Source organism: Protopterus annectens, chromosome 7.part0 (genome assembly GCF_019279795.1).
Source record: "Protopterus annectens isolate FY-2018-M chromosome 7.part0, PAN1.0, whole genome shotgun sequence".
Taxonomy (NCBI): domain Eukaryota; kingdom Metazoa; phylum Chordata; order Ceratodontiformes; family Protopteridae; genus Protopterus; species Protopterus annectens.
Genome location: NC_056739.1, coordinates 1755819915 through 1755833217, shown reverse-complemented (window position 1 = coordinate 1755833217; position 13303 = coordinate 1755819915).

Here is a 13303-nt window from a genome sequence, read left to right as displayed (position 1 = left end):
CAATTGATTTATCTAAAGCTACTCTGCCTATGCTTTCCACACATAGTGGAGTACTTTACTGAGTACTTTAGCGCGAAAGAGGTTTCTTTGAAGTGATTTACTTCACTTATCTCCCTCCTCTAGCGACATATGTATATAGGTACCTGGCCTGCCTTCCTTTATAATCTCTCTGAAGGGATTTATAGAGGTTTTTATGACTGTTCTGTTGCCTCTAATGTTTAAAACACTTTGCTAGTAAATAAGTATATGTGTTTTATGACTGTTGCTTTGCTACTTATTCAGAAGAAAGAGAATATATATTTTACCGTTTTAATGTCTTTTCCAGTTCTCTGCATTAGATTGTTGTTACTTTTACTAGACCACCACTGTTAATTTGTGTTATTGATTTTTTGCTATTTAATTTGAATATCTGTGCTAACACTGTCTCTCCTTTTGCTCTCTTTTCTTTATCCTTACCTTTCCCCTCATCTTCCCCCACAGCCCTAAGCTCTAGCTGTACTCCTACCATAACCTACTCCTAACCTGTGTCTGACGACCTTGGTCCTCCTACAGTGAATGCAACTCGGACTACCTCAACCTACACTGACCTCTCTGGGAATTGAATGTATGTTTGGGCTCCATTAATGTTGATTTGTTTGACTCTCATTGGGTACCCTAAAAGAGTTTACAGCTATTCAGTACTCTAGCCTCCAACAGCCAGCTACCTCTCAGTCTTTACCTTTCCCCCTTATTTTGGACACACTTCTTATTCCAGCCTTTTTTACACCTTACTTTTTTCCCTCTGCCTCCACACTACCATATCCTGATTTTCTACCCCTTCTCACTATCTGTTCCCACCTGAGCCTTAGAGCAGGATACCATCCTCTCCTGGCTACTACTTTGCTGCTACTTTTGGCTCCTACTAGCCCTTCTTCGGACTGTAAGGCTTATCATCTGTCCTTATTCTTCGTTGTTACCTCCACTCTCTACCCTACTGCCCTTCTATCTGCCGCCTAATCTAGTCTGCATTTCATACCTGTAACCTGCAATTTCTCTTCCTTACCTCTCTCATTCCTCCTGCCCTTCTTCTGCATGCTTTACACCGCCTCTATGTTTATCTAACACTTTTAACTTCTAGTGCTCTCTGGTCTTTTCCCTATCCTTTCCAGCTTGACTTTCTCCTTTCCTATCTTACTTACCTGCGCTCCTGATTGTCTCCTTTCTCATCTCTTCTTCTGTGGTTTCTACCCGCTCCATTCGCCCTGCGGGCTCACTCTGCTCCTCTACCTACCCCCAATTCCCACCCACCCCCAGGGGCCCTACCTTTATACTTCCTCTGCCACACCTCCAATTTTCTCACATCCTATCTCACTTCCTGCCCCACTCTCACTTGTTAACTCTATACTCCAATCTCACCACCACACCCACTCTCCAGATTCCTATCTAACTGCCATGCCCCACTCTCCACCATCCTAAACCACCTAATACTAAACTTGCTAACCTCTTCTCACTATTAACATGCCTTTAAGCCTCAAACTAGTGTATTCTCTACTACTCCTTAACATCCTTTTTTTTACTATACTCTTACTTCCTACGAATATCTAACCCTTAGCCAATCTCCTAATTTAGCCAAACACACAACCTCTCTACTTCCTCTAGCCGAACAAACACATATTAATATCCTATCATCCTGTCCCTACCTTCCCCCTCTCTACCACAAATTACACCATAACAGATTTCTAACCACTAGACGGCTTTATCTAATACCCTGCAAAAACTCAAAGGTATTTCAAATTCCACAAACACTTTTACTGATACACGGGGACTTCCACCCCAAGCCTGGCCCCAATAATCCTCTTACCCACACCCCTTCTAACCATACTGCCAACAATCTTAGTCCTCCTTTCTCTAATGACTCCCTCACGATAGCTCACCTAAATATTCGTAGCATCAACAATAAAATCACTCAACTCCATGCTTTAATTGACTTCTATGCTTTTGATATTCTCTGTCTCACTGAAACATGGCTTAAACCAGGTACCAAAGACAACGAAATCACTCCCCCAGGCTATAGCACCTTAAGGCAAGATCGCCTTAACAAAAAGGGAGGGGGAGTGGCCTTACTATACAAATCCCAACTGCAGGTAGCCTTAACTGACTCCCTGCCCCCCTCCCCATTCAATGCTGAAATACTCTGTACCAAACTCCAAGTGAATAAGAACAAAGCCATTTATATAATATGCTCCTACATCCCTCCGGGCAATAACTTAAATACACTGGAAAATATTCTTAGCTGGGTCTCCTGTAGCTTTCCTCAGGAAACCATAATCTTAGGAGACTTTAATATTGATTGGAACTCCTGTATCTCTCCCAAACCTACCTTTCACCTTAATCTTTTTAACTTTCAACAAACCATAAACTCCCCTACTAGAATACACAAATCAACCAATAAACAAGCCATCCTGGATTGGATACTGATCAACAACAATCCCCTCTCTTATAAAACTGGAATACTCCCTGACAATATCAGCGATCATCTCCTCACCTACATCACTAAACAAAAATACAACAATCCCAAACAGGCTACTTTATCGTACTGTACACAACAAAACACATTTTAACCTGTCTTCTTTCCGTAATGAACTCAAAGAATATAACTGGTCAGCTCTAAAACACCTCCCAATTAATGAAGCAGTTACCTATTTCAACAATACCTTCCTACAAATTCTCCAGCATCATGCGCCATCCCGATTAATTAGAATAGGCTCAAAAGCAGCCCCCTGGCTTTCCAAAAAAAACAAACAAACAATGCTAGCTAGAAATAAATTATGGACAAAATGGAGATCCACTAAAAACCCATCTGACCATCAAAATTTCAAACACCTGAGAAATACAACAAAGAAACTCACCTATCTGGATAAAAAGAATTACTACCTTCAGTATCAACAAAACCGAAATCAAAACCCCAAACATTTCTGATCAGGAATCAATAAACTGCTCCATCCAGGGAACACCAAAACACCTACACCAGCTAGCCTAGCTCAGACCCAACCCAATATAATAGCCAATAACTTCAACAACTTCTTCTCTGAAACAGTCACCTCTCTAGCAAACACCATGACTCCCCCCCTTCCCTTCAAATAACCTCTCCTCAAAACAGCACCCCCACACTAAAATTTAATACAGTCTCCACAACCTATATACGTAAGTTACTCTCTAAACTTAAACCTTGCACCCCTTCAGCCGACAAACTACCAGCTGAATATCTTCAACTAGCAGCAACTGAACTAGCTTACACAGTCTCCATATTAATTAACAGAACTATAACTGAATCCACTATCCCATCCTGCTGGAAAATCTCCCATATCATTCCCCTCCATAAAGGAGGTAACTCCAACGAACTTGCTAATTTCCAGCCAATAGCCCTTCTATCTCCACTATCTAAAATTATGGAACGTTGCATTCACCATCAGCTCTTATATCATCTCTTGCAAAATAACCTACTCATAGACTCACAACAAGGTTTTAGGCCCCACCACAGTACTTCCACTGCCCTTCTCTCCTTCACAGACGTGATCAACAAAAACCGCAATAACAACCTTTACTCCTCTGCACTATTCCTTGACCTCTCAAAAGCTTTCGACATGGTGAACCATCAACTTCTCCTAGATACTTTAAAATCCCTCTCACTTGATTCATTAGCACTACAGTGGTTTGACTCTTACTTGAAAGATAGAAAACAAGCAGTCCTCTGGGACAGCCATCTATCCTCTCAGCTCCCTGTCACTATCGGTGTCCCACAAGGTTCCATCTTAGGCCCCCTCCTTTTCTCCATATTCATAAATAACCTGCCTACTTCACTCCCAACATCCACTTGTATACAGTATGCTGATGATTCTACTCTCATCTGTTCTGCTTTATCTCCAGAAGAACTCCACTCCTCCACCCAAAATGTCTTTACAGCAGCAGAAAAATGGTTCCAACATATCTGTCTCCTCCTAAATCCCAAAAAAAACAAATTACTACTCTTCACCCCCACCCTTAAATCTGCCCCAATCTCATTTTCCATTGTGTCCAGTAATGGCACTATCATTAAACCTGACAGTTCCACTAAACTACTGGGCGTTACTATAGACAATCAGCTAAGCTTTGACTGCCACATTGATCTGACCATCAAGACTGTTAATAAAAAAATAGGTGCCCTCTACAGACTAAAGCCCTTTCTTACTGCTACTACCCAAGTGTCTCTTGCCCAAACTCACCTCATCTCCACACTATTGTATGCCTCTCCATCATTTATCAACCTTTCTAAAGCTAACCTTCAAAAACTTAACACAGCGTACCATAGTATTGCCAGGTTTGCCACAGGTTCCCCATTCCGTACTCATCACTGTCTCAATCTAAAAAAACTTAATTGGCTAGAACTTCAGAACATAATACTTCTACATCAATTAGTCATCACTTATAAAATTCTACATTACCCCTCCAATACACCCATACTTATTAACCTCATCACCCCATATAAAAATCTTACTTCCCTTCGCTCAGCCAGCAAGCTTCTAGTAACTACTCTCAAATCCCACAATAAAGCAGGTGACTCCTTATTTGCCAACACTGTAGGATCATATTGGAATAAACTTCCCGTAGACCTGACCACCCTATGCTCACCTCACCTTTTCAAAAAACAAATAAGAAAGCATTTACAAACCCACTGGCTATGCCCATGCTCTAATCCTGACTGAGCTCAGCAAAGAATTTCCCTCTTTCCAGTCCCCCCCTTTCACTTCTATTGGTTGTTCACTACCTTTGATTATGCCTCTACTGACCCACTTGCAGAATTTCTTTTTCTCTTTTTTTCTTACACTTCCTACTTCCTCCATCTACATGCTATATCACTGCATCTTGTCATCTTTTCTTTTTCTACCTCTATACAGATCTCTTCTATGCTTATCTCCTTCCTAATACTAGTGCCCTGGCACAACTTGTTCTATTCTAAATTGTAAATAGTGTAATTTTTATTTGACTCTCCATATGTCAGTTTATTTTCAATCTTCTTCATTTACTAGCAGTCTTACTCTAGCAATCATTACAAAAGAAGGTTGCCTCTCCATTGTTATTTTCTTATTATAATACTTCTGCATTTTACTAAACTACATAATAATTGTTCCTTTATTTGCTTTTATGTTTATATATTTTGTTTGTTTGGTTTTGTTTTGATTTTTGTTATTTGATTGTTTGTTCTTTTTATTGTAAGTTACTAGTATGTTAATGGAGCTTTTCTCCTCGGGCCTCTGCTGAAAATGGGCATGTATCCAGCCAGACTAGCCCGGTTAACAAATGTAAAATAAAATAAATAAATCACACACATGTATACTGTTGCTAGCATAGATTTACTATAGCTGCACTACATGCTGTTGTGTACCATATGTTCTGCATGTTGACAGATGGATAATAGGAGGACTGTGTGTACTATCATTGTGCAACCTCACCTGTAATTGTGTGTGTACATCCTGGTGGTTAGTTAGCTTGTATGTAGGGTCACTCTGGTGAAGTGGAGAGAGGTTGATGCATGTAGGATGCTTGTGTGCATGTGTGTGTGTGTGTTTGTGTGGGTGGCCATGTATGCACATGTGTGATTGTGGGGTGTTCATACAGCAGTATCATCCTTTGGGAGCATGCAATACATGGACATGGACTGCCAAATTACACACCAGGAATACTTGTCATGTATGTAATCATAGGACAGCTGATAGTATAATAAGGTCTGTAGCATGGAACAGGCATTGAGAGGGAAGGTAGACACCAGGTATACCCTTAATATTGCATTCAGCAGAGAGGTGACCTACAACACATGTATGCAGCACTACAGATGTATTGGAGAAGTACTAGTCAATACTAGGGAGTGTAGCTAGATATCACAGTTGTCGCATGATAGGCTGATTGAGTAGCATATCTGGCATATACTGAGCAATACATACACATGACACACCAATGTGTGATATTATGGAGTGAACATAGCCCACACATATAGGGGTCATGCTCATGATGGCCAGACATACACAGGGTGAACACTGATTGACAGCAGTGAGGCCATCTAACACTTCTACACACAGGCAGGCAGGTAAAGTAGTAACAGGTCTTGTGTTGTTCTCACTTGTCTAGGCATTTAGAGGACTGATATGTTAATGAGTGGTGTCAATGTGTGTGTGTTACCAAGTGTGATGCAGGATGGGGAACACATGAAAATATACATGGGACTGTCTGTAAAGTCACGGACAGGTAGGTAGTACGGTGGTGTGTGTGTGTGTGTGTGTGTGTGTGTGTGTGTGTGTGTGTGTGTGTGTGTGTGTGTGTGTGTGTGTGTACTGTTAGGCAATGCTGTACAGGTTTTAAAGTGTGTTTATTGTTTTCCCACACAGGTGGCGAGGTTGGTCAGGGTCCATCCTGCATGCAATCTGATGTTGGTGTCCATACAGACATCAAAGATGATGATAGTACAGTTGAGGCCAGGTGGAGTTGTCAGGGGCCAGAACAGTGCCATCATTTGACATCCCCCTTTTAACCACCCCACCCCTGCACACAGTTTCAGTGCCTATACATACCCCATCACCAGTGGCCATAGCGGAGAGACAACTAGCATTTGGTGGCTGTGCACAGGGAAGTGTGGTAACCATGCCTACTGTATCCGGTCACAGCAGGCATAGCTGGATATCTGGCAGAGCACCACATAGGCAGATGTCCCAGGGTGCTCATAGTAGGGTCACTGGACATCATGCCCCTGGCAGAGTCAACATAGCTGGTACCAGCAAGTGCATGTTTCAAGCTGTCATGGAGGTGCAAGCATGTATAGAATGTTACACCAGACAGTGCCTGAGGCTGCAGAGGGCTGCTCTCACAACTGCAAGTGACAACAACTGTGAAATGGCAGGTGCCATCTGTGCGTTAACTGAGTTCATGGATAGATGGTCTGGTGAGATGATGACCCTCATCGACCATGGTCTGTCCAGCTTGAACGTGTGGTGGGAGTGCAGCAATGGCCGCTTGGATGTAGGCCAGCAACATCAATAGCTGACAGTCAACGTGGATGTGCTAGGACACCAAGGGGCTCTCGTAGTGGCAGTACCAGCCACAGCACTGTGGGTGGGGCACTGTCCACACCACACCACAGCAGGCCATGAGCATGTGGTCCTGGCCAGTCCCAGGAGGGGCCTGGTACCAATGGGCATTTGTCATCATCAGCTGAGAGTAGCACATCGAGACCTGTACCTGCACATGCCCATGGAACCCCTGGCAGCCACAGTCCACATGTCTGTGGCTGGAGGCAGTGAACTGCACACCCTGCCAGGTCTGGTCTGCTGCTGTCCATAAACACCTGTGTAGGGCAGTCACATGGCAGACTTGTGTGCATGCATACCCACACACTATACAAACACACCTAGGGCAACCCCATACCTATACACACCACATCATCACACCCAGTTTACTTCGGTACACCCCTCACCCAAACACATGGTGTCGAATGTATGGCCCACCCTCAGCCTCTAGCAAACCAACAAAACACCCTGTGCATATGATCATACCTGTGCCACATCCCTGTCAGCCATACCATCTTTGCAGGGACAGGCTACTATGGTTCCAATGCACATGGTGACTGCACTACAGTGTACCACAGTACTGTAGTGTAACATGTTGTAAGGAGTACAGTGTAATGCATATATGTCAGTTAGTGTAGCCGTCCAGCAATGTTGCATTATAGCTGTTAGTAACACTGGTTGATTGTGGTCTCTATAATGTTATCCATTTGTGTTGTAGGTGTACATGTGTCAGCACCAGGATACCCTGTGCATATGATGATACTTGTGCCACATCCCTGTCATCCATATCATCAATGCAGGGACAGGCTAATATGGTTCTGATGCACACGGTGACTGCACTACGGTGTACTACAGTACTGCAGAGTAGCATGTTGTAAGGAGTACAGGGTAATGCATATATGTCAGGTAGTGTAGCCATCCAACAATGATGCATTATAGCTGTTAGTAACACTGGTTGATTGTGGTCTCTATAGTGTTATTCATTTATGTTGTAGGTGTACATGTGTCAGCACGAGGATGGTCTGCAGTTATATTCCACAACGGGGTATGGCATTGTGGTGACACCATGGCTGTGACATATCTGGGGTACAGTTGAACACATGTCATAGGTTAGTATAACGGGTATTGCCTGTGTCACATGGACAGGTGACCCACTGGGGCATGTATAATCTGAACTACACCCCTACCTAGGTATGTAGTGATACTGAAGTGTGTGGCTTCCATTGCACACACCACACAGCATTTAGTGTGAGGTGTGTCCCAGGTTACATGTTACATGCAGAACATCCCCAGGCGTGTACAGTATGCTAATGGGGGGTGTAATGGGTGTATATGAACAATACATAGTGTGACATACCTTCATATACACATTAACAGACACATAACACGCAGACACACATCTGAGAGACCAGGGCCTATTGCTGCTAACATGACTGTGTGTCCAATGTGTTACAGGTAGGCTGCACACAGCACAGGCATAACTGACCTGACATGTGGTATCAGTTAACTGTATGGTTGAAGGTGACAGTAGTAACCATAACGTAGTACATGGGACATATACCGGGTGTACCTTGGTGTAATGACACTGTAGAAAGCACCCACATCCCCCAGTGGATATTGTGAGGGGATGTGGGATTGTCTACATTATCGGGTGTGGATGTACACCCAAAATGTGGTATATAGGACAAACAAAGAGAAAAGTGAAGTTAAGAATATTAGAACATCTAGGTGATGTGAGGAAAAGAAGAATGGAGAGTCCAGTGGCCCAGCATTTTTGCACAGTTCATGGGGGAGATGCTGACAACTTCTTCTTCAGTGTACTGGCCCAACCTTTTGGATGTCATAATATGGGGGGAGATGAATTTAGACATAGATTACTAAGGTTAGAAACTAAAATTATTGTGAATTTAGGTACTTTGTATCCACATGGGTTAAACTTGGAAATAAATTGGGATGTTTAAAGGGTTTGATAGATACATAAGTAATAGGTATGAATACATGAGTAATTAAATCAATAAATTATGAACAGTAAGAGTTGGGAGAAGTGCAATATTGAATTGGTTATATGTAAAGTTTTGAATGTAAAGCTGATTAAATTTAGAATTAATACATAAAGAATAGTGAGAATTAATGAAATTGGCATATGTATTATAATTTAATTTTTTGATAAGAATGAATGATTTCACTGTTCAATGTATTAAGTAAGACATCAGATTGTAGTGCTTTTATATGTATTTTTTGGATAATTTAGTGTGGTTTCTTTCTTTCTAAGACTGATATGGGAGGGTACACATTTAAGTTTGAGTTTGGGTTCAATTTTGTATTTGAAATTGTTAATGAATTTAATAGTAATTGGTGTAGATTAATTGAAATGGATTAACACATTTAATTGTAGGATATAAAAAGGCTGCTTTAGTTTCATTGCTTTATTCCTTAGAAGGATTGTGTAGCCGAGGTACCAGAAGAAGTAAAATAAAGAATAAGCAGCTAATTTTGTCCTTCCTGACTTCAGTTTTTTTTGGGAGGAGTATTCCTTGTTCCCTTTTGGAATTGTATGTTTTTTGTAATGACAGTGTACACAGCACCCACATTCCCCAGTGGATATTGTACTCCCTGAAACCCATGCTGACACTGATATACCCACAATCACACATTAGCCATGACTGAGATACAACCCATTGTAAATCCCAACAGTGGTACTACAGGGATATGCATCTAATGCACGTGCCACATGCATATCAGGGTGTTGCATTGTCATGCCTCACCGATGGGCAGCAACAACACTATCTGTACTACAGTGTGGCAATGGATATTGTAATAGGAGTATGTGGCCTAGGAATGCTGTACCTTACAGATAAATGGACATGCACACATACACACACTTGCCAGGACACAATGGGTATTCCATACCTATCAACCCATTTGTACAATGCTGTTGTGATGGTACTGCAAGGCTCATGTAGCCGGTATGTAGAGGAGCTTAACAGGGTGCATGTAATGTCCCAAACAGCAGCAGCCACAACTAGCTATGGAAATGGGTGTTGTGGTGGTTGTGAAGGCCCTCATGGAATTCCCACATACAGGTGTGCTAACACACAGACACTGCTATACTCAGTCATGCACACGTATATACATATATGTATATATATATATATATATATATATATATATATATATATATATATATATATATATAGCTATATATGTATGCACATCCTATGTGTACAGGTATGCATATTTATGTAGATATATATGTAGATATCTATAACTATATGTGCATACATATCTATTCTAATATACCTATTACTGTCAATATATATGTAGCTATCTGTACGTATATGTGCATATGTATCTCTATATGTATATATGTGAGACTTTATATGTGTATGTATATATATATATATATATATATATATATATATATATATATATATATATATATCCATCTATGTATATCAATGTGTATATAACCATCTATGTATATCAATGTGTATATATATATATATATATATATATATATATGGATAATTATATATACATATATGTCCACCATATGTCCTGAACATGGAGTGGAGCCCTACCTCTGCCCCAATAGTCCCAACTTCATAGTGCAAGGGGATGCCAGGTATGTAGTGCAGGTATATATGTAGACTATTGCTACTGTGATAGGGGTTATCTTCGGGTCTATGTCAGTTCTTCAAATGCTCAAAATTTCGAATGTTACATGGTCGAGACCAAATGTTCGAAATTTCAAGTGTTTGAAGACTGACTTTCAACGGCGCCATATGGTGCAGAATGGGAGAATTTCCCTTTTCTGCACTGAAGTGCGGTCTCGGAGTTGGTATATTTAAGTAGTGGGGTGTGGAAGGTGCAGGGGGGCTTGCTCACACTGTTAAGGTGTGTTTTTCTTTTTTTTTTTTTTATTTCATATTTGAACATCCAAATGCTGAACATTTGGTCTCGACCATGTAACGTTCGACATTTTGGTTTTTCGAATATTTAACATAGACCCTTGTCTTCACAGTCATGTTGTGTGTGGGAGGTCACATCTACCTTTAACATGTGTGCCATTGGCTACTGACAGACATCCTAAGGACATCTTAGTACAGTACCACTGCTAGCAGAGTACTGATCCTGTGGACTACAGCAGAGATAAAGCCAATGAATGTGGACAGTCTGAAACACTCTGGTCTGTCCAGAGGTATACACAGAACCCCTTAGTGCAAAACATGTAGACCAAGCCTGACAATGTGGATGTTAACAGCCATGTAGATGGGTATAACATGTAAATACTGGTATATATTTGCCCCCATAGGTTATGCTTTCACACACCCCTGTCTGTCCTGCCACATAATAACTGCTGGTACAGAAGTGCCATGGCCACATTCTACCTACTAGTTAGTGACATACATCTGTACAGCATTCCACTGCTTTGTCTGACATCCATGACTGTTATGGTGGCCTGTACAGCAGTATGTCTGGCAAGTATCTGGACATAGCATCACCCTGGGTAAGGACACTAAGCTGCTGGGCATGTAACAAAGCACTGTGCAGGCTACAGACAGACTGCCACAACACTGGTCTACATTTCTTATGGGGGAATACACATGTACCTGCATATATAGCAGGCTCTACAGGCATGGCACAGCACAGAGTAACAGACACCTGTGTGAAAGTGCATAACCACAACCAATGTGAACACAGCCACAGCCACATATGGTAGCGAGTGTAATATTACAGTATATGGACTATCTGATCAACACCATCCTCATATGTGTCACTCACACACTAACCCTACATATACTGGGCCACTACACAGTGTGGTCCAATTCCTGTCTGTGGTATGGGACATGTGTGTGTTTGGCCCTACAAACATGTAAGCCAATAGGGTAACATACAGTGGAGCAGCATGTAACATCAGATAGAACAAGACAAAGAACAATGACATCTACCACAGTCTGTACACAGGCCAAGGTACATGTTCACAATACACACACTGTTGACAATCACCATAAGTACACAAACCTTAGTACTGTACATACAACTACAATATGACCAGGTTATGTCCTCAAAGAGAACCCCTACTGTACATAACATGTGCTGCAGTCTGATATCCTACTGGCTTGTTATCAGATATGATGTCAATACATTATAGTGTACAGGACATATGCATCTCTTACTGCATGACATATGTACACAGGTTGACAGAGTTGTGGCTGGAGGGACAAACACAGGGCCAATATTGACATGTTGCTGTGATAACCTCATACATTTACTGTTGTAACAGGGTTTGTTGCAACATATGTCCTATGAGGGATATGAGGTCAGTAACTCTCATGTCTGTCACCATGTACTGTCTCCACTCCTCACACTATGCTTCTGCAGTTCATAGATAGGTGCTCTATGGGTAACACATGAAACAAAAGGCACCGCACACTGCCCAATCTGCAGATGACCCTACAGATGGGGGTTTCCTCAGTAACATAGCACTGTCATGACAGGTATTAAAACATGTAGAACAGCCATACCCACACACACCCTGTTAAACCAACATTATTCCAAATGCAGAATAGCAACACTTACATTCTGTAGTCATGTCAAGCACATCCCCCTCCTGTGTGTTGGCGTGTTTCCACAGTGTATGTTGTTAGAAGTAAATCCCCAACCCATCTGTGATGCTGTTTGCTAAACAACAGATCTAGGTCCTGCTCACAGTGAATGGAAAGGCCCAACACCAACATAATGTTACTAGATATTGGACTGTGTTTCCATGCAATTGGCTATTGGAATGTTACCACAGCTGTTCCACATGCAATCAGCTAGAGGAGGACTGCAATTTGTGCAGAGGCCATCAGCTGATCATGAGCATCACTTACAAAACACATGCTGCTGCCTAAGCAAAGCAGGTGTAAGTCCCCACATCCACCAGAGAGGGAGTGAGGGAGGCAGACAGAGGCATAAATAAGTCAGGGAGGAGTGAGAGAGTAAACCTTAAGCATGTTTGTGTCACACACCTACCAGTACAGGGTATCAAACCCCTGACTGATTATGTATTGTTATCACATGCCTATGCAGTTATTGGATGTGCCACATAGGTTACATGTTGAGGAGCTCTCCGAATGTATATGTGATGATGAGTGACATCTGCAACAGTGATGTGGTAGCTATAAGGTAGGTGTAGTACACATGCCTGCCCGCATGAACAGGTGGCAGCGTCAACACAGCCACAC